Source organism: Drosophila albomicans, chromosome 3, assembly GCF_009650485.2.
Source record: "Drosophila albomicans strain 15112-1751.03 chromosome 3, ASM965048v2, whole genome shotgun sequence".
Lineage (NCBI taxonomy): Eukaryota > Metazoa > Arthropoda > Insecta > Diptera > Drosophilidae > Drosophila > Drosophila albomicans.
This window is the reverse complement of record NC_047629.2, coordinates 388,419-405,275: the sequence shown is the minus strand read 5'-3', so window position 1 is coordinate 405,275 and position 16,857 is coordinate 388,419. Positions and strand designations below refer to the sequence as shown.

Here is a 16,857-nt window from a genome sequence, read left to right as displayed (position 1 = left end):
CAATCAAAGATACGACAACGAAAGCAACAACTAGTGAAAATTATCGGAAGACTTTTCAACAACTTCGTCGTCGTGGCCTAGGTATTGGCATTAATGGATAACGCACTGAGGGACTGAGTGTTGTGTGATAACATTTGATAACAATACGCATACAATTTGGGTTTCAATCATTTTAATTAGCAGCATATCACCACATTACGCATACGCCACATGGTCATTCAACTTAATAAAAAATGAAGAAAAGAGTAAGGTAATGCTTATCATATCTATGCTCGGGCGTAATCTCTTAACGCGCTGTCTTATCGTAGTCGACAACAAAAGACAAACGGAAACGAAGCCAATGGCAACAGCGTTTCAATATAATTGAAATTCTCTCAATGAATCTTCGAGAGATTTATTCGACACAAAGTTGGTGCTGCGCTTTTTTTACAGCCAATCGTCTTTAATTGGAAAAGTTCTTGGCTTTTGCCTTAAAACTTCTGCCATCCTAAGCTCCGTTCTGCAGTCTCAATGAATCTGGCACACACTTTGCCAATGTTATTAATTGCCATTTAAATTGTTGTGCGCCATATGCTGCTCTGATTTATTAATAGCGCAAAAGCCAAGCTAAGCCAAGCCAACTACAGCCAGCAAACAAAAGATTACAGCAATTTGCATGCGAACAAAGTGCGGTGATTTTTCACTTAAAACAAATAATTTTGAAATATCCATTTTAACGCCTCCCTCGGCGTGCTTGATTGAAAAATTATGCTTGACCTTTGCTCTGACATGCGAAAGCAAATCAAAATTTATGCTTGGACAATTATCCTCCACCCCAAATCGCCCATTGAATTGTTTCCTTTGCACGCTCCACGCTTGACAGCTGTCAGTTGCGTGTGTTGTGTGTGCAAATATGTATGTGTGTGCGTGTGTGTGTGTGTGGTGCTGTCAAAGCAACAATTTCGACCGCCAGGTGGCGCAACATAAATTTCACTCCCTCGCTCAAAGCAAACTATGTTATGTTCATGCTACGTCTGTCGCGTCTCGTCTCGTCTTGTTTGACAGTTATTTGCTCTTCTGAACTGACATCGAACATCCAATTAGAGGCAAGTCAAAGGGGGAGTGGTGGGGAGGCAGGCAAATGGCTCATAAACACAACCTAACACATGCACAACAGTTAAGTGGGTCAATCTGGCCAGAAAATACTCTCACTGCAAAAGTGCCAAACATTTTTTGTCTCCTTGGGTAACCGCTGAGCTCGATGCACTCAAGTGCTGCCGCTGCTGATGCTGCTGCTTGAATTTCTGGCTGCCAGTTTAGCCTAAGTATTTGTGACACTTGGCGTATACGCGTTCTGACAGCCGTCGAAATTTTGCTGAAGAATATTGCAAGCAACACACACAAGAGTGTGACGTGTCGAGTGCTCCAATGTTCCATTAAGCGAAGGCTGAAACTAAAGCAACGCCAGGCTTCAAAGTTAAAGCTTTAAATGTGCTGCAACGAACGGATTTTTATACCCATTACTTCTATCTCCATTTACCATTTGTTGACAATTTTATTATTTAAGCTGGCAGGTCTTAGTTACTTTGGTTAAAAATTTTGAATATTTGTACTGTACAGTATATATTTATATTACAGTACATTTATATCCCAAATATAGCTTTCGGCATATATAATAATATTTTAGTATACTATGTATATGTTCGTGATAATACTGCGTTCGCATTGTTTGTTTTTTTCAATAAAAACAAACTATCTATCTATCAACTTGACCTATCTGAGCCTCTATGTAAAATGTCAGTCGCTCTCATGGATATATTCATTCACATTCAGACAAATAGTTGAATTAGTGAATTTAAATTGCGTAGCGCTTTAAGCCAAATTACTTTTGTCATTTTAATGGCCTTACTCAATCTGAGGCACTGTGATTTTCAGCTGTGGAGATACGAAATGGGTTTTAATTTGGTTGAGGAGTAACCACATCATTGTTGGATGCTGCAAAGTAATTCGCCCAGGCAACGCAGCAGCGAATTGGCAAACTGCACAAAAAGCGAACAGAACAAATTCCGCGCCCACAACTTCATAAATTCCGGCTATTTTTCTCTCTATTCGCTGCACAGTGAAACCACAAGAATGCGCTAAAAATAAGGGAATTCCATTGGTCAAGTTTAGTAACGTTCATCAAGTTTTACACTGTGCACCGCAAACGGAAATGCGCACATACCGTTAGCAAACATGGAAGAGACTGCGGTGCAGACACATAGTCCTTAGGTCTTAATCCTTCGGCATTCCACGTTGCTAGACGTGCGCTTTAATTAAATAATATTAAATAGAATTAAGCTAAGCGTATTTCAACTAAACTCCAACGAACGAGTGCCTAAAACTCTTAGGCATCCTTGGAGTCTTTGAGACCAGGAGTAGTTCTCAAAGGCGGGAATGGAACGGAGGAATTTGTGTGCTGTAAACAACGTAGAGAGCTGCAAAACATGTCACAGAAATAGTTTATGGCAATGTCAAAGTTTCTTGTCAAATTTATTCAACTATTTTGTTTCTGGTATATTCTTCTTTTTCTGTATTTTGTTGCTCAAGGCAGCCCAAGAGAGGAAACAACAATAATAAAGCAACAGCAGAGCGGAGCTAACAACAGCAGTAGTATCAAAAAGAAAAAGTCCGAAAACTTGTTTTCCAGTCACGTTCATTTTCAATCAAGTGGCATCATTATATGCCAAACAAACTGCAGAGAATAGAGACTAATACAATAAGAAAATTAACTCTGACCCAAGTGGCCACACAGACATTGAGAGAGAGAGAGAGATACATACGAACTACCCGAACGCTTGCCCTTAACCCTTTTATGTGGCCGTCAGCGGAGCTCCCTGGGGCTGTCACTCACTCACCATCTGCATCATCATCATCATTGACTGTTCCATTGTCTAGCTGCATGTGATATCTGAGGGATACTGAGGTTGGATAGCATTGAATTGAATAGAGTTGAGTCAGGAACCACAGCAAATTACGCTGGAAATCAAACTAAAACTGAACGCCTCAACCACAAACCAACTTCCTGTTCTAAAGTAAAGTAAAGGTAAATGCTATAGAACAAAGCCCGCAAACAAATAAACGAAGAGCATGCCAAAAGGTAAAAAGAACTTTGTTTTGTTTTTTTTTTTTTTGGCATTTATTTGATTGAAATTGTTTCGACTTTTGTTTGTGCAACTTCTAATAAATCTCGAACAGAAACATTTTATCTACTACACTTTACACTCAATACCATATTAAATACTCACTAAATTTACACATAAATCAGTTGTGAGTGCAATTGCAAATGCAAACGCAATTCAATTCCACAACTTTAATGGATTCATTCGAAGAATGACAGACCAACTGAATGACTTTAACGATACTTAACAAATTTCCAACTAATTTCAGCAACTGAATTACGTCATTGCACACAAATCGCAGTATTAAGTCAGCGACAGATTCAGCGATTTGATGTTGTTGCTGTTGCTGTTGTTGTTGTTGCCATGTTGTTGCAATCAATGAAAATAAATTAAAGCGGCGATTAAAAAAGAACAAAACTCTATGCAAATGCGAGAGACTGATTCGACCGGTTTGAATGCAGGCCAGGTAGCAAACGGAGAAGGAGACACATCACACACAGTGTGATGAGACTCACACTCTCACACTCGTAACACTCCGCACACTAGGTAGCTAAGACAAAAACATGCATAAAAACTTAAATAATAAATGAAGTCAAAAGCTATTTAAATATGCAGCGAAAAAATGTCTTTTACTCGCTCTCAACTTACCCCTTGCCTCTGGGCCAGTTCCAAGGCAGTGCTGCTCAAACGGTGTTGCACATCATCAAAACAAAATGCTGTAGATGAGAAAAAGAGAGAGAGAGAGAGAGAGAGAGAGAGAGAGAGAGAGAAAAGATTAAAACGCAAGTTGATGCAGTTCCTTAATTTCTGTTTAACGTGCAAATATTTTGCCTGCCAATTTTCCTCGATAAACGCAATTTATTACGCCAGCAATTTTGAAGCCAGGCTAATTTCATATTTTGCGACTCGCTGCAGGGCCATCAATCATACGCCATGTGAACAGCAGACGCAGCACAAACCAAATCAATGGACATAGAAGAGTGTGCCACCAAACACTCCTACATCTGCTACCTCTACCTCTACCTCACTCTGCAACTCCTCCCCCCTTATAACATAACTCATTGCTGCGTACAACTGTGGGTGGTTACGTACACAATACGTGCTACGTGCTGCATGCAGCATTGAGCGTTCAGCGTTCAACTTGTGACGCCCACAGTTATAGCAAAAAGTTGCATGCCAATTGATAGCCAACAAATTTTCGCGCTACTACAACAACAACAATGAGCAACATTAACACACCAACAGACACTTGTGGGCAATTTAAATACTCTACAATACTCTACTACATACTTTAAAATATTAGAATTGTTTTGATTCCTGACTCTTTGGAAACCTTTAACCTTTATGACAAAATAAGCGTAATAATGTGACTGTATTCCTGACCGCATTATTATTCAACCAAGCTGTATGGTCATACTTTCTTAGTTCTCACTTATGCTTGCAAAAGCAATGTGACTTGATGATCAGAATATGGTTTTAATGCATACATAAATTATTAAATACTGTAAAACATAAATTAGATTTGTATTCTTATTTCTTATTTATAATAATTTATTTATTATGTATAAATAAAAAAAATTATTAGGCTTAACTTTGTCTTCAATTCCCAAAAAAAGAAATGTAATACTTTTACGCTTTTGCCTAGAGATGTATTTGATTGCATTTAAACGACACTAAATAATCCATATTTAATTTTACAAATTGGTTGCATAATTATGCATCTTAATCCATCAATGGCAATACAATAGTTGAACTAACGATGTATACTAATTATAGGTATATAGTACCGTATTCAGAAAAACAAACTATCTTACAAATCTCCACAAAGTATAACAAAAACGTAAATGAATGCTTCATTTATGCAAATTACACGATTATATTCGAGTATGTAAATAGCCTGCGATTAAACAATTTGAATTTTGTTAATACAGAGTATAGATCATTCGTGTAGCGAGGTTTTTCCTCATTCACAGACACATTGGCGTTTTGTGTGTTGCTATAATCATTGTGGTTGTTGTCGCCTTTGTTGTAGTTGACACCAAACAACTCTATAACAGACTTCGCTCAGTGCCATTTGAGATTCATTTTTGGGAGGCTTAAACTTAAAGCTTTTCGTGTTTTGCATTTGCGCTAATCACTCAATTTTGTTAGAAAAGAAGAGGGCGGTGGCGAGAGGAGAGAGGATTCGTGTGTTATGTAAATTGTCGTTGTTGTTTAATGTGGCATCTTGTGTTTTACAAGGCACAAATAAAAAACGTGTCTGCCACAAGCTGCGCTGCTTAGTCCACTTAACAGCCTCAGCAACTTGATAATAATTAACAGCAATTTCAGCACTCACACACATCACACATCACACAATCGCACACACGCACACCCAACCACATTAACACATGGAGACTGCACATATGTGTGTAATTAAGCTGCAATGACTGCCAAAAACGGGTTAGCAAAAAGGCTCTAAACGGTTTTTTTTTTGATAACTTTGCCTTTAATGGCTTGAACGAGCAGCGCAATTCGAAGCTGCCTCTCAACAAGACAGAGACTGAGGCTGAGTTTGAGGCTGTTGACTGTTGTCTCTAGCATCATGGCTAACCAAAAGTGGCCAACAAATGATTTTTAATAACTTTGACACTCATTAAACTCAAATTACATGCATTTGATTACGCAGTTTTGCATTTGGGCCTCAACTTAAGCCGCTTATGTTTCTTCATCAACCTCATATGGCATATGGCATCGACGACTCATATGGCAGCAGCATAAGACCGAAACGGTAAAAACCTCTCAGATCCTCTCACACAACATTATGGCCATTATAAATGAATTTTTAATGCAGCGAGTTGTTTGCTTGATGCTGACCAAGATTTATGCCCGGCCTTAAGCCCCTTTTGGCATGGTGTCGAGTTCAGCAATCTCGGAGATTTCACTTGCAAAAGATTCTTATATGATCTATGGTATCTCCCAAACTTATGACAAACACATTAGCAAAGAGATTTGGCTTGAGTGCAACGAGTGAGTGACTTCTATATTTGTTTTATGTATTTGCGATGTTACTTAAAATATATGAAATGTATGAAGTCAAGAAGGTAACTTGAATATTTACGTTTTTATGTTTTTACTTAAAAATATACCGAATTAATATATAAATATACTAAGACCCTAAGGGTAGAAGTATATTACTTCGATACACAATTATGAAAATGTGTTGCATATAGTATATTAATATTTTAACTAAATACTAAGCCCAATTATTTAAACACAGTGTTGATTCTTTAGTGATAAAATATATATTTCAAGCTGATGACAAACACATTTTTAAGGAATTTTATCTTAAGTGCAGTCAGAGAGTATATTCAATATTTATGTCTTTATAATCTTTCTTGAAATATATACCAAATGAACTTACCGAAAATATACTAATACCCTATTGATAGCGGGGATAAAAGTATACTAAATATATAGCACTTCTGCCAACACATTTGCTTTAATTATTTAGGTCGTATAAAAATATCGACAGCTGTTTACAACCAACTGTTAACAGTATTTTAGTAAATAGCTTTTCATGTTAACTATGTGCATTTAACTCCCGTTGTTAAGTGTTGATTGGATTGTCTGGAATGCTCGTTACTAAGACTCATTTAGATTGTATATGAAAATAGTTGAGCTATTTCCTTAAGGTGCTTCAAAGGGCTAATGATCATAAAAGCTAATCAAATCATGTGCCTAATTAGATTTTAATTGGTTCAAGTCTTAAGCGGTCGGCGCTCCGTGGGCTCATTGAACTGTTTACATAATAAAAATTGAATCGCTTTTCGCGCAAAACGCAAAAAAAAACTCATTAAATCAACTTAAAGTTCTCACAGATGGGGGAAACTCGGCGATTCTCACAAGTTGTCAGGGGATGGGGGATACTTTAGGGCGGGAAATTGCAGATTAAGATGCAGTGCGTCAAATTAATTACGCGTTTCATTGTTGTTGCCGCTGGCACATTAACTTTGACGCTGCCATTGGCGTTGGCTTTGACTTTGCGAGTTTTGCTGTTTCTGTTTGACTTTTTGCTTGGACAAGAGGCATTTAAAGCATTGTACCTGACGACCCCTCCAAGAGGGCGTGTACTGTGCTTTCTGTTGTGCTTCTTCTGCCCACAACCCTGAACTTGACATTTATGAACGCTGGGGAACCTGCAACTTGTCATTCGCTACTAGCTGGTTCCTCTTTTCTTTGTTATTATCGCTCGTGTTGCGACCATGTGCTAAGTTCTTTTTAATTACCCTCCAGTTCACATCTCAAACACCGCTCCAACAAAGGTGTAAGAATCTGTGGCATCTTGCTCAGTAGTTGCTGTTGTTATTCTTGTAGTTTCTTGTGCTGTCGTAAAGTACTTTTTATGACCCATTGCGATTTGGAACGTGCCCGCCGTATGAAAATGCAATCTCGCGCTGGCCAAAACCCAGTACGAGCTGCCCAGCTGCCCTCTAAACGTCCACACAGCAAGATCGAGGTTTTATTAGGCCCTGAAGTGTTGTTTACGGATTCACTAGTTTACTATTTTCACTGGGTGAGTGATTCAAGTCATGGCCACATTATAGCTTGTAGGCCTAAAGTTGAAAATTACATGAATTCTGGCTACAAAAATGTCCAGCACGCGGTCAGACTAGCGACTCTTACCCCAAAGCATAAAAACCCAAGTACATATTTCGAAAGAAATTGAGCTCTGTATTTAAATTTTTAATCTAAAATCTGTATAGGGATAAGTCATCCACTTTATGTATACATATGTTGAAGTACAGAAGGGGACAACTAAAGTGTGTACAAATATAAGTTTTAAAACATTTTCCATCTTAAATATTAGTTATTTAATAAACAAAAAATATGAAAAAGTGGTGCTATTCTTATTTTTTAACAGTACCATACTTAAATATGCACTTAAATATGGCAAGTGCATATTTTATTGGTATATTTAAACGATATTACCGTTTATACATTATTAAAAATCAGTAGAGGTTATCGATTAAAGCTTTTTTACTTGTTCTTACTATTCCAATTTCAAATCTATGTACAAAAATATCTTTTGTGTCGGCAATGTTTATAAAATAGAACGAAATAAACATAAATTTATATTTCCTATAAATTTCAGTTACTAATTCCCTATGTACTTTAAAATATTTTTTAGTATATAGTAAGTAATAACACATTGAAAATATTAGAACTTTAAGCTGTTTGGTATAATTAAACTCGAGCTTTATTACTACATGCATGATTAACTTAATGTTCAGCAATATTTTAGCATGTTTACAGCCAAATCTGTCAGTTAGTCATTTTGTCATCACAGAGTGTGAAATATGAATGAAATAATTTAGAAATTATGAGCAAGTTGTTTGCACCAAATGATTATCATCGTAGCATCGCTAAGAACTTTTCCATTACATGTAAATTTGAGATGGCAAATGTAAAATGTTAAATGCCAAGCTCAGACATAAAAAAAAAGATGGCCTGGCAAAAGAACCGTTGCAATGGACCAACGCAAACACTTGCGAATGCTCGCAACGATCGCAAACCTGTCATCAAGAGTGACTAGAGGGACCCAGCGAATAGAATACTGCATTTGCAACGGAAGCTAAGCAACAACGATGAAGCGATGAGACTCGCTCGTAGCATAAATCTTGATATCGAAACATTATTAACGTCAATTAATTCTAACTGTTGGTATGCCACACAAAACGCCCGCTGGGGTGGCCATTAAACAGTAGCCAAGCCAAGCCAATCTAAGTGAAGACACTTGCAGGGCGGGGCAAATGGCAGGCAAGCGACGTGCCACAAGAACGACAACAAGATGAACAAGAGGAGCAAGTGGTGATGAAAGCAGAGAAATTGAAGAGGCCCGCTGACTGTGATGGATAATTGCTGAGAAGAGACTGAAGAAGCTGCTCTATAGTTAGAGACGGGAATAACGACCACAACCTAACTGAGGTACTGATATTATTTATCTTCGTGTTCCGAGCTCATCTCTTAGTGTAATGGAAGAGAAATGTGAATTATTTGCTAACAAGTGTATCAAGTAGCAATAAAGTTTAGTATTATATTATATACCATTCTGAAATAAAACAATTTATTTAACACTTTTGTATTATTTAAATACAATTATTTATAACTTTACTTTTAAATAATAAAACTAAAAACAAAGAATAATGTATCTGAATGAGCTAAACTATCAAGAGACGTTTTTATTAATTTGTCGTGCTATTGTCAGCGTGTCACGAGCTCATCTCTAGCTATCAACTGTTGCAATTGTTTCTGGTATTTTATTTTGCAGCTTATATGCAGTTGTTGCTGTTGTTCTTGCTTCGTCGTTGTTGTTATTGTTATTGTTATTGTGGTTGTTGTTGTTGTCAACCTGTTTGCCATTCGCTTCCGCAGAAGACACATGAACACAGGCTCAGCAAGTGCATGTATTAGTGGCTGTGTATTAGTATCAGTGTTAGTACATATTGGCTTTAAGTACTCGCTAACAGTATTTACATAGCTGTCTGTGTGCTGTTTGCCTTTGCTGTTTGTTTTTGTATCTGTGCCTCCACGTTGGCCCACCTCACGATTTCAAAGCCGATTAATATCAGCCTCACGTGAGTGCACGCTTTGTTGTTCTTTTAGCAGTTGTTGCTGTTGCTTTTGCTGTTTCTCTTGTTGTTGCCGTTGTTGTTGGTGGCTTCTTCTTTGGTTTTCGTTTTTACAGTTGACTCTGCCTTGCAAAATTGCTTTGAACTTGAAAATTTCCCACGTGACAACGACGCTCGCCTCTTCTTGCGATTTCGCTTCAGTCTCTCTCTCCCCCTCTCTCTATTTGCTTCTCCCAATCACTCTGCTTGCTCTTTGTGCCACATGTGCACCTTTTATTTTGCCAGCTGCAGCACCCGCTACCACACTTTAATCCCTTCTGCCTCTTCATCTAGCTATGCTTTGCATATCACCGTCAACGTGTCGCCCCCACCTAACGGTTTAACTTTTTATAGCCGATGTCGTCGTAGTTGTAGTTGCTGTTGTTGTTGTTGTTGCTGCTGCTCCTGCTGGCTTGTAGATCTCATGGATTTCATATTTGTGCAACGTTTTCCGCGGCAAGTGTCGACTGCTTGGCATTGGCTAAATTTAATTGGATGAATTTCGTGTGCCATATCTTTCGTTGTCCATCGATGGCTGCGGCCTTTTAGCAAATTGTAATTGTCAATCGAATATCGTGAGCAATTTTTTTATTTGGAAGATTTTTATTGAAATTGTGGGAATACGAATACGGTTTGGAAGCAGCTCTTAGAAGTGCACGATGAGAAATAATCGAGAGATATTGTGTATTAACTTCATTCTACATTTGAGAGTAAAGAGATATTGTATTAATGACTTTGATACACTTTTCTTCTATGGCTAAATAAGCATAATTTAAGTAAATGGTGATTGACTGACTTTCGCAACAATTTTATAATTAAAGTTTACGCTCGTTTTGTGTTTAAATGCAATTTTCAAGATGCAAGCAGACGACATTTCTCCACTTTACCACCTGCACTACTTTCGCCCACACCCAATTGAGTATTTCCGCTCACAAGTCACTTGGCCACTTGCTCGCTTGTTCACTTGCTAACTTGCTCACTTGGCCTGGCCATATTTTATAAAATGGAAAAGTCGAGTGGACCACCCACAGCCTGTTTTAAATACCAGCAAATGAATTGGCTCAGCCCATAAATAATAAATTTTGTTGCAAGCAGAGCAGAGCAGAACAGAACAGCAGCCGGCAGCTTCGACTACTTCATTGCAAAGTTCTGACGTCTTTCTAGTGCCCAGGCCCAGGCACACAATTAAAACGAAGCACTTTAAATAACCTGAGCCCAGGCATCCCGAAACACCAAACTCCTCGTCCCCAGAGATAGTTCTCTCCCTTTCTCTCCCTTTCTCTCCCTTTCTCTCCCTTTCTCTCCCTCTCTCTCTCTCTCTCTCTTTCTCTTTTCTTAGCTATCTCCTTCTCGTGCTCTGTGTTGCTCTGTCTTGCTCCTACATACATTTTTGAGCAATCTCTAACCCAAATACAGTTTTCCAGCTCATATTTACAGTTTGCTCGCAACTAACAAAGGCATAGCTTACATGTTGCAAGCTCTATCTCCACAATCCTGTCTAAAGGATGCTGCTGCCTGCTGGCCATGTATGTATAAGCCTTTAACTTTAAATGCTGCCAAAACGCTTGCACTATTTAGGCCAGACAATCAGTCAACTAGCGGCAACTGTACCTCGCATTTCCAAGTATCTGCTTCGTTATTCTTGACACCTGCTCGTATATCAACTGATTGAAAACTGTTCGTCGTAGGAGTGACACAACGGGGGCAGAGACGGGAGCAGGTTGTTGCAACAACTGCTGCCAGCATTCCACAGCGCTAATTACATAAAACTTTACTTTGAAAATGGCGCAGTTGCATTTCATGGCCCTCCTCCTCCTCCACTTTCTATACAAATGCCCTGCAGTTGAGTGACTAAGACGAGTCTACACCAGAAACATTAACAATAAGGACCAAGTTAAAAAGTATAAAACTTGCAAGCGTGCAACTTTTAATACAATTATGGGATTTAAGAAAATTTCAAATGTCAACAGCAACCACTAGAAGACAATAACGAACGATCTAAATGGATAATGAGAAATTTTTTGTGCTAAAATAGAGCAAGAAAATTCTGGACAAATTTTGTTGAACAGTCTTGGAAGTTTGCCATTATATAAATATATTTTAAATAGTAGTTTTCAATTCAATCTTTTCACTTTGCATACGACCAGACACAATGAGTGAAAATAAAAGATTGAGAAAAGTGTTAATAAATCGTTTAATGCCAGGGCTTATTCAGTATCTGATTTCTAAATAACAGAAAATTAAAGTTAAAAATTATGTTAATTGCAATTTCAAAGTGCAGGGTTTACTTATACGACTCCATAAAACTACATATCTGACTGTCTGCCTGCATAATTTCTCTGTTATTATAAGATCCCAAACAGTATGTTATAATTTCTCGTTGATCTTACCAGAAAAATTATACTACACATTGTAAGGCGTAAGATTTCCGTATGAATTGTAAAACAATCTAGTATATTTACAAAGTTGCTATGGTCACACTTAATTTGAATGTAAAGCATAAACATACTCATTTTTCATTTACAGTTTTTGGCTATTCATTTTAAACGAATTCTTCTTTTATTTATAATTAATTATGTAATTATTTTACAAAGAAGTCTTGAATAGATTTTCGATTGAATAATTGATGAATGCACTCCATTATCGGAAACATTCTGAACAATAAGACTTGCACGTTCGGTTTCTGGTTTTTCAATCTAACTCTGTGCAGGGTATCTCCTTACCGAGCAGTTTCTTGGCCACGCTCTTGGCTCTGATGTTCATCTCTAGCGCCAGTCAGTAGTGAGTAGTTCGTCTCGACTGCTTGCTTCCTACACGCATTCATTACACGTCTCTGCTGTGCTATTGTTGGTATTATTATTGTAGTTGCTGCTGTTGCTGTTGCTGTTGCTGTTCTTGTTCTTGTTCTATTTTGTATCTGGCCACTTGTATCTTATAGTTATCTGCAACTGTGGCGGCTTCTCCACCGCTTTCACACACATGTGTGCTTCATGGCCAATTGTCTGCATCACAACACAAAAACAACAACAACAACAACATCGGCAGCTACTTCTTCGCTGCTCTATTCTATCTTCTGTCTTTGTCTCCTGGCTGTCATGTGAAACTCAGTCATTAATTTGGAAGCTGCTTTTACTATGTGGCTGACATGCAAACACACGCTTGAGTTTTCTTCTTCTTCTCGTTTTCTCATATTTTGCATACTACTCCTCCTCCTCTCTTGTTTTGCACCCAGTTCCCAGTTCTCTCTCAGCTCTTAGCTCTCAAGCTTGGAAGTTCTTGGGGCTGATTTTGCAGCATTTCCTTTTGTCTTGCACAAAATATGCATTATCTTGCGGCATCGGCTTATGCTGTCGCGCTTGAAGCTTTGTATTTAATTACTGTGCACATTTCTCAAATTTCACCTCGTATCCACCGACTCTCCCGCCTGTCATCTCCACGCTCAGGTGTCGTGGCTGTTGCTGTTGCTGTCGCTGTTGCAGTTGCAAGTGGCAGGCACACATTATCATTATCAGCGGCATCGAGACATCGTGCAGAGCATTATGCTCATTATGCATTTCACTTTGGATGATACTTCTTTTCTCTACCTTGAAGCTTGCTGCCTGGGAAAGTTCTTCAACTGACATCATTTTATGATTTTTATGGCATAAGGGAACAAAGCTGATTCCTCATTTACGATCTAAGAATTTTCTAAGCATATAAACAAGCCATTTTATTGCCGATTAACTAAACGAGTTCTTTGCAGCGAACTTCTCGAGCTCAATGTTTATTATTAGTAAAGCGTTTGGTTTTATTGCTGTTTTAATGGGCAAGCCAACTTCACTGTTAGCATCCTTTTAAGTATTATTACGCTGGGTAGAACAAGTATTTAAAATTCACGACATGGCAATCGGCGATCGTTGAAGGCTACAAGGACCAGATGACACTTTTGCTTGTCGGATCAGAGCGTTGCTGATAGATTGCTATGGGCAAAGATCAGGCCAATTAATGGACCGTTGGCTCGTTGCAGTTGAAAACAGTTTTCCACTTTTAATTATGCGCAACTTGAGCAACTGAGCAGCAACTCGTCAGTTGCACTCTAGTTGGAAATGCAGCTGGGGCTGCTGGTGGCAGTTTCCATGTCAAGACAAAGACGATGTGCTGAGATGCAGGTGCAACAGCAGCAACAGCAGCAACAACAGCAGCAGCAGCATTGCGGTAAAATGCAATAAAGAGTCAGACGCTAAAAGGGGCATGCAAAATTGCCTGGCAAGTTGCATTCTCTCTTTGTCTATGTGTGTGTGCCTTAATTAATTTTGATTGCAGAAAAACTTTGGCGGAAATGTTCATCACACGCCGCTCTGGCGAAGGAAAAAAAGGCCAAGATGAAGCTGAAGCTGAAGCTGAATAGAAGCTGCAGGCTGCCAGCACAAGATGAGATTTGTAACTGCTTTCTGCAGCCTGAGTTGCTAATTAATTGAATTAAATGAAAGACCGCCACAACGCTGTGCACTGTGTCGAGTTGAGTGGGCATCATCAAGCCCATCTCCATTGGATGCACTCTGCTATTAGAGGCCATTTGGCAATGCTCCCCTTACATCATCTAAGCTAACCCAACCACTCTCGACTGCACTTCACATGTAAATCAGTCAATGCGAGAGTCCACACCCTGTTTGCAATTTGGTCTAATACCAACAAATTAGACCATACAGAGCCAGGCATAATATTCTTGCCACTATAATAGAATTATTAGACAGTAAATTAACTGAGATTCGGCTAGCATCACGATTTAAACAACATTCGATTCGCATTATATCGCATTTGTTAGTTGTGACTTGGACCACAGTTCGAGCTGTAAGCACCAAGTTTATTTATGGTCATAAGCCGCAATTGGAATGCCAACAGCTGCTCCACAAGCAGCGTTTGTCATTGCCCCGCCAATTCCGTGACCATCGAGCAGCGTTGATGGCAACGCGAAGCCTGACGATGTCGTTTGGCAACGCATAATTCATATTCAGCTAGTCAAATATTGCACTGTACAGTGCCGCAAATTCGCAGAACTAATGATGAAAAAACTTTTTAATTAAATATTAATATATAGCTATTATTATACTGGCTATCCAGTATAATCGATTTCCGCCTATCTGTCTATCCGTATGAACACATAAAACTCGAAGCGTAATTTTATAGAACTTAATTCTATTAATGAAATTTAAAAATTAGAAATTATTTACAATAAATAATTCTATATGAAAAAAGCCGGTCTAGCATATATCCCATAATCCAGCACACTCAGCTGTAGCTTTTTTTCTGATATCTTCTTTTCCTAACCAACATACTTAGTGAATTTAATTACCTATTTGCTTAAATCTGGCCACTGTGCGTGGCTAGCTGCATTAAAGCGACTCCCTCCACATCAAAGTGTAAAATGATTGTCAGCCCAACACCTCTTCCTCCACCTCCTTCTACTACAACTCCAGTTGGGGACGTTGTTCGTGTCGAGGCATTTCAAAAATGGGCGCTCATTTATTTACGTATTATTTAACCATTTGGAGGAGTTGTACTTAGCTCCCCCTGCCACTCTCGCTGTCTTTCTCTTTGCTCACAGTTTCCATTGCTCGGGTTTAGTTTATAATTTAATTAGCTTTGTCGTCGCAGTCTTATCACACAAATCCAGCTCGTTAATTAAACCAAAGCCCCAACTCCAGCGCCATCAGCATTTACGCAACGATAGGCACAGGATCAGCGTCAGAAGGCGAAAGAGATAGCAACACTGACAGCGCAAGAGCGATGAAGAGAGAGACAGGGAGACAGACAGGTTGAGTTCAAAGTGAATTGGATGTCAGGTGGGTCAGAGCCACAGTCCTGAGCAACGTGGGGTTAATTGTCTGTCGTTTGCCAGTCACGAGCAGAGTTTGGACAATCGATTTGAATTGCAATGGCAGACAAAGGGGCGGGAGGAAACGAGAGCTAGCTGGAGATGCTCCCAGAGCCTTTCTAACAGGAAATCCGTTGTGCTGTCAGCGGTAGCTCAAATTTATTTGGGGTCAACACCAAATGACCCACTAATTTGTATGAATAGATTTCACAGCAACAATTTCGCACCTATGTCAAGACTCAAGATGAGTCGTCAAATGTTTATGCAAATAATTTACGCACACACAAAGAAAAAAATGTGGCGAACCAAAGAAACCCAAATAAAATAAACGCTGCAAATGAATTCATTTAAGCTCGACTCAAACTCGAACGTGAACGTGGTCGTGATTTCAATAAACAACTAACACCAAAACAACAAAAGCGGCCCCAAGACGACGGCAGACGGCGCACAACAAACACTTGAGAGATAAAAGCCACCCGATGACCTTGTCAAATTAGTGCCAAAAATGCCGAAATAGCGCGTCGAAAATATGCGACAAAAAATAAGTCACTTCGCTGTGAAGATAATACAATATTTCGCATTCAGACATAAGCGCTCATAATGAAATGATTTATAAATAAAGACGATCGTTTAATAAATGTGAAACGCATAAAAAGTAGACCGAAGCGTCGACTAAAATGCTGACATAAGCGAAATTCAACTCACTTTTTAACTTGACAAAATGTTGGGTAAGTTTTCATACAGAAAACGCGAGTTTCTTAATATTCGCAACCAAATTTAGTCATAGTTATAAATTAGAAACAGAAAAGATGGCAAATCATAAGCTAACGAAATGAGTATGAAAATTTGAAAGCCGAAAAGTTTGCATTACATTTTGACAATGATTGAATTAATCATTTAAAAAAAAAATTAGTGGTTTATTATACAAATTATACATGTTTACATATTCAAGTAATAATGTTAGATGGCAAAAAACGGCTGCAAATTTAAATTTGTGTAACAATCTGGTAAATACTTTACTATACGACATACTCGTATTATAAATGTCGATATACCAACTAAAGTTTGTGGTATATTCAACCACAGCTGTAGATATAGAGTCTTTATTTCTTTAGTATACAGAGTTGGTATAAATATCAATATATCAAATAAAGCTTTTGGTATATTCTAGTATCTAGTATAATACCTCTTTTGCACTGTTTTGCTTTGGTAT

The 16,857-nt window shown here is 38.4% G+C and overlaps 1 protein-coding gene across 10 annotated transcripts in view; it reads right to left on the bottom strand.

Annotated features, from left to right (window-relative positions):
- The window catches only part of LOC117572799 (SH3 and multiple ankyrin repeat domains protein 1), a 77,849-nt gene that overhangs the window by 40,557 nt on the left and 20,435 nt on the right, over window positions 1-16,857 (bottom strand). For 9 of the 10 annotated variants that reach the window (XM_052005982.1, XM_052005973.1, XM_052005980.1 and 6 more), the window contains exon 2: window positions 3,789-3,856. The exons of the other annotated variant lie outside the window; for it this stretch is intronic. The gene's annotated coding sequence lies outside the window, so the exon portion shown is untranslated. The remainder of the gene's footprint in view (window positions 1-3,788; window positions 3,857-16,857) is intronic. 10 annotated transcript variants of the gene reach the window in all.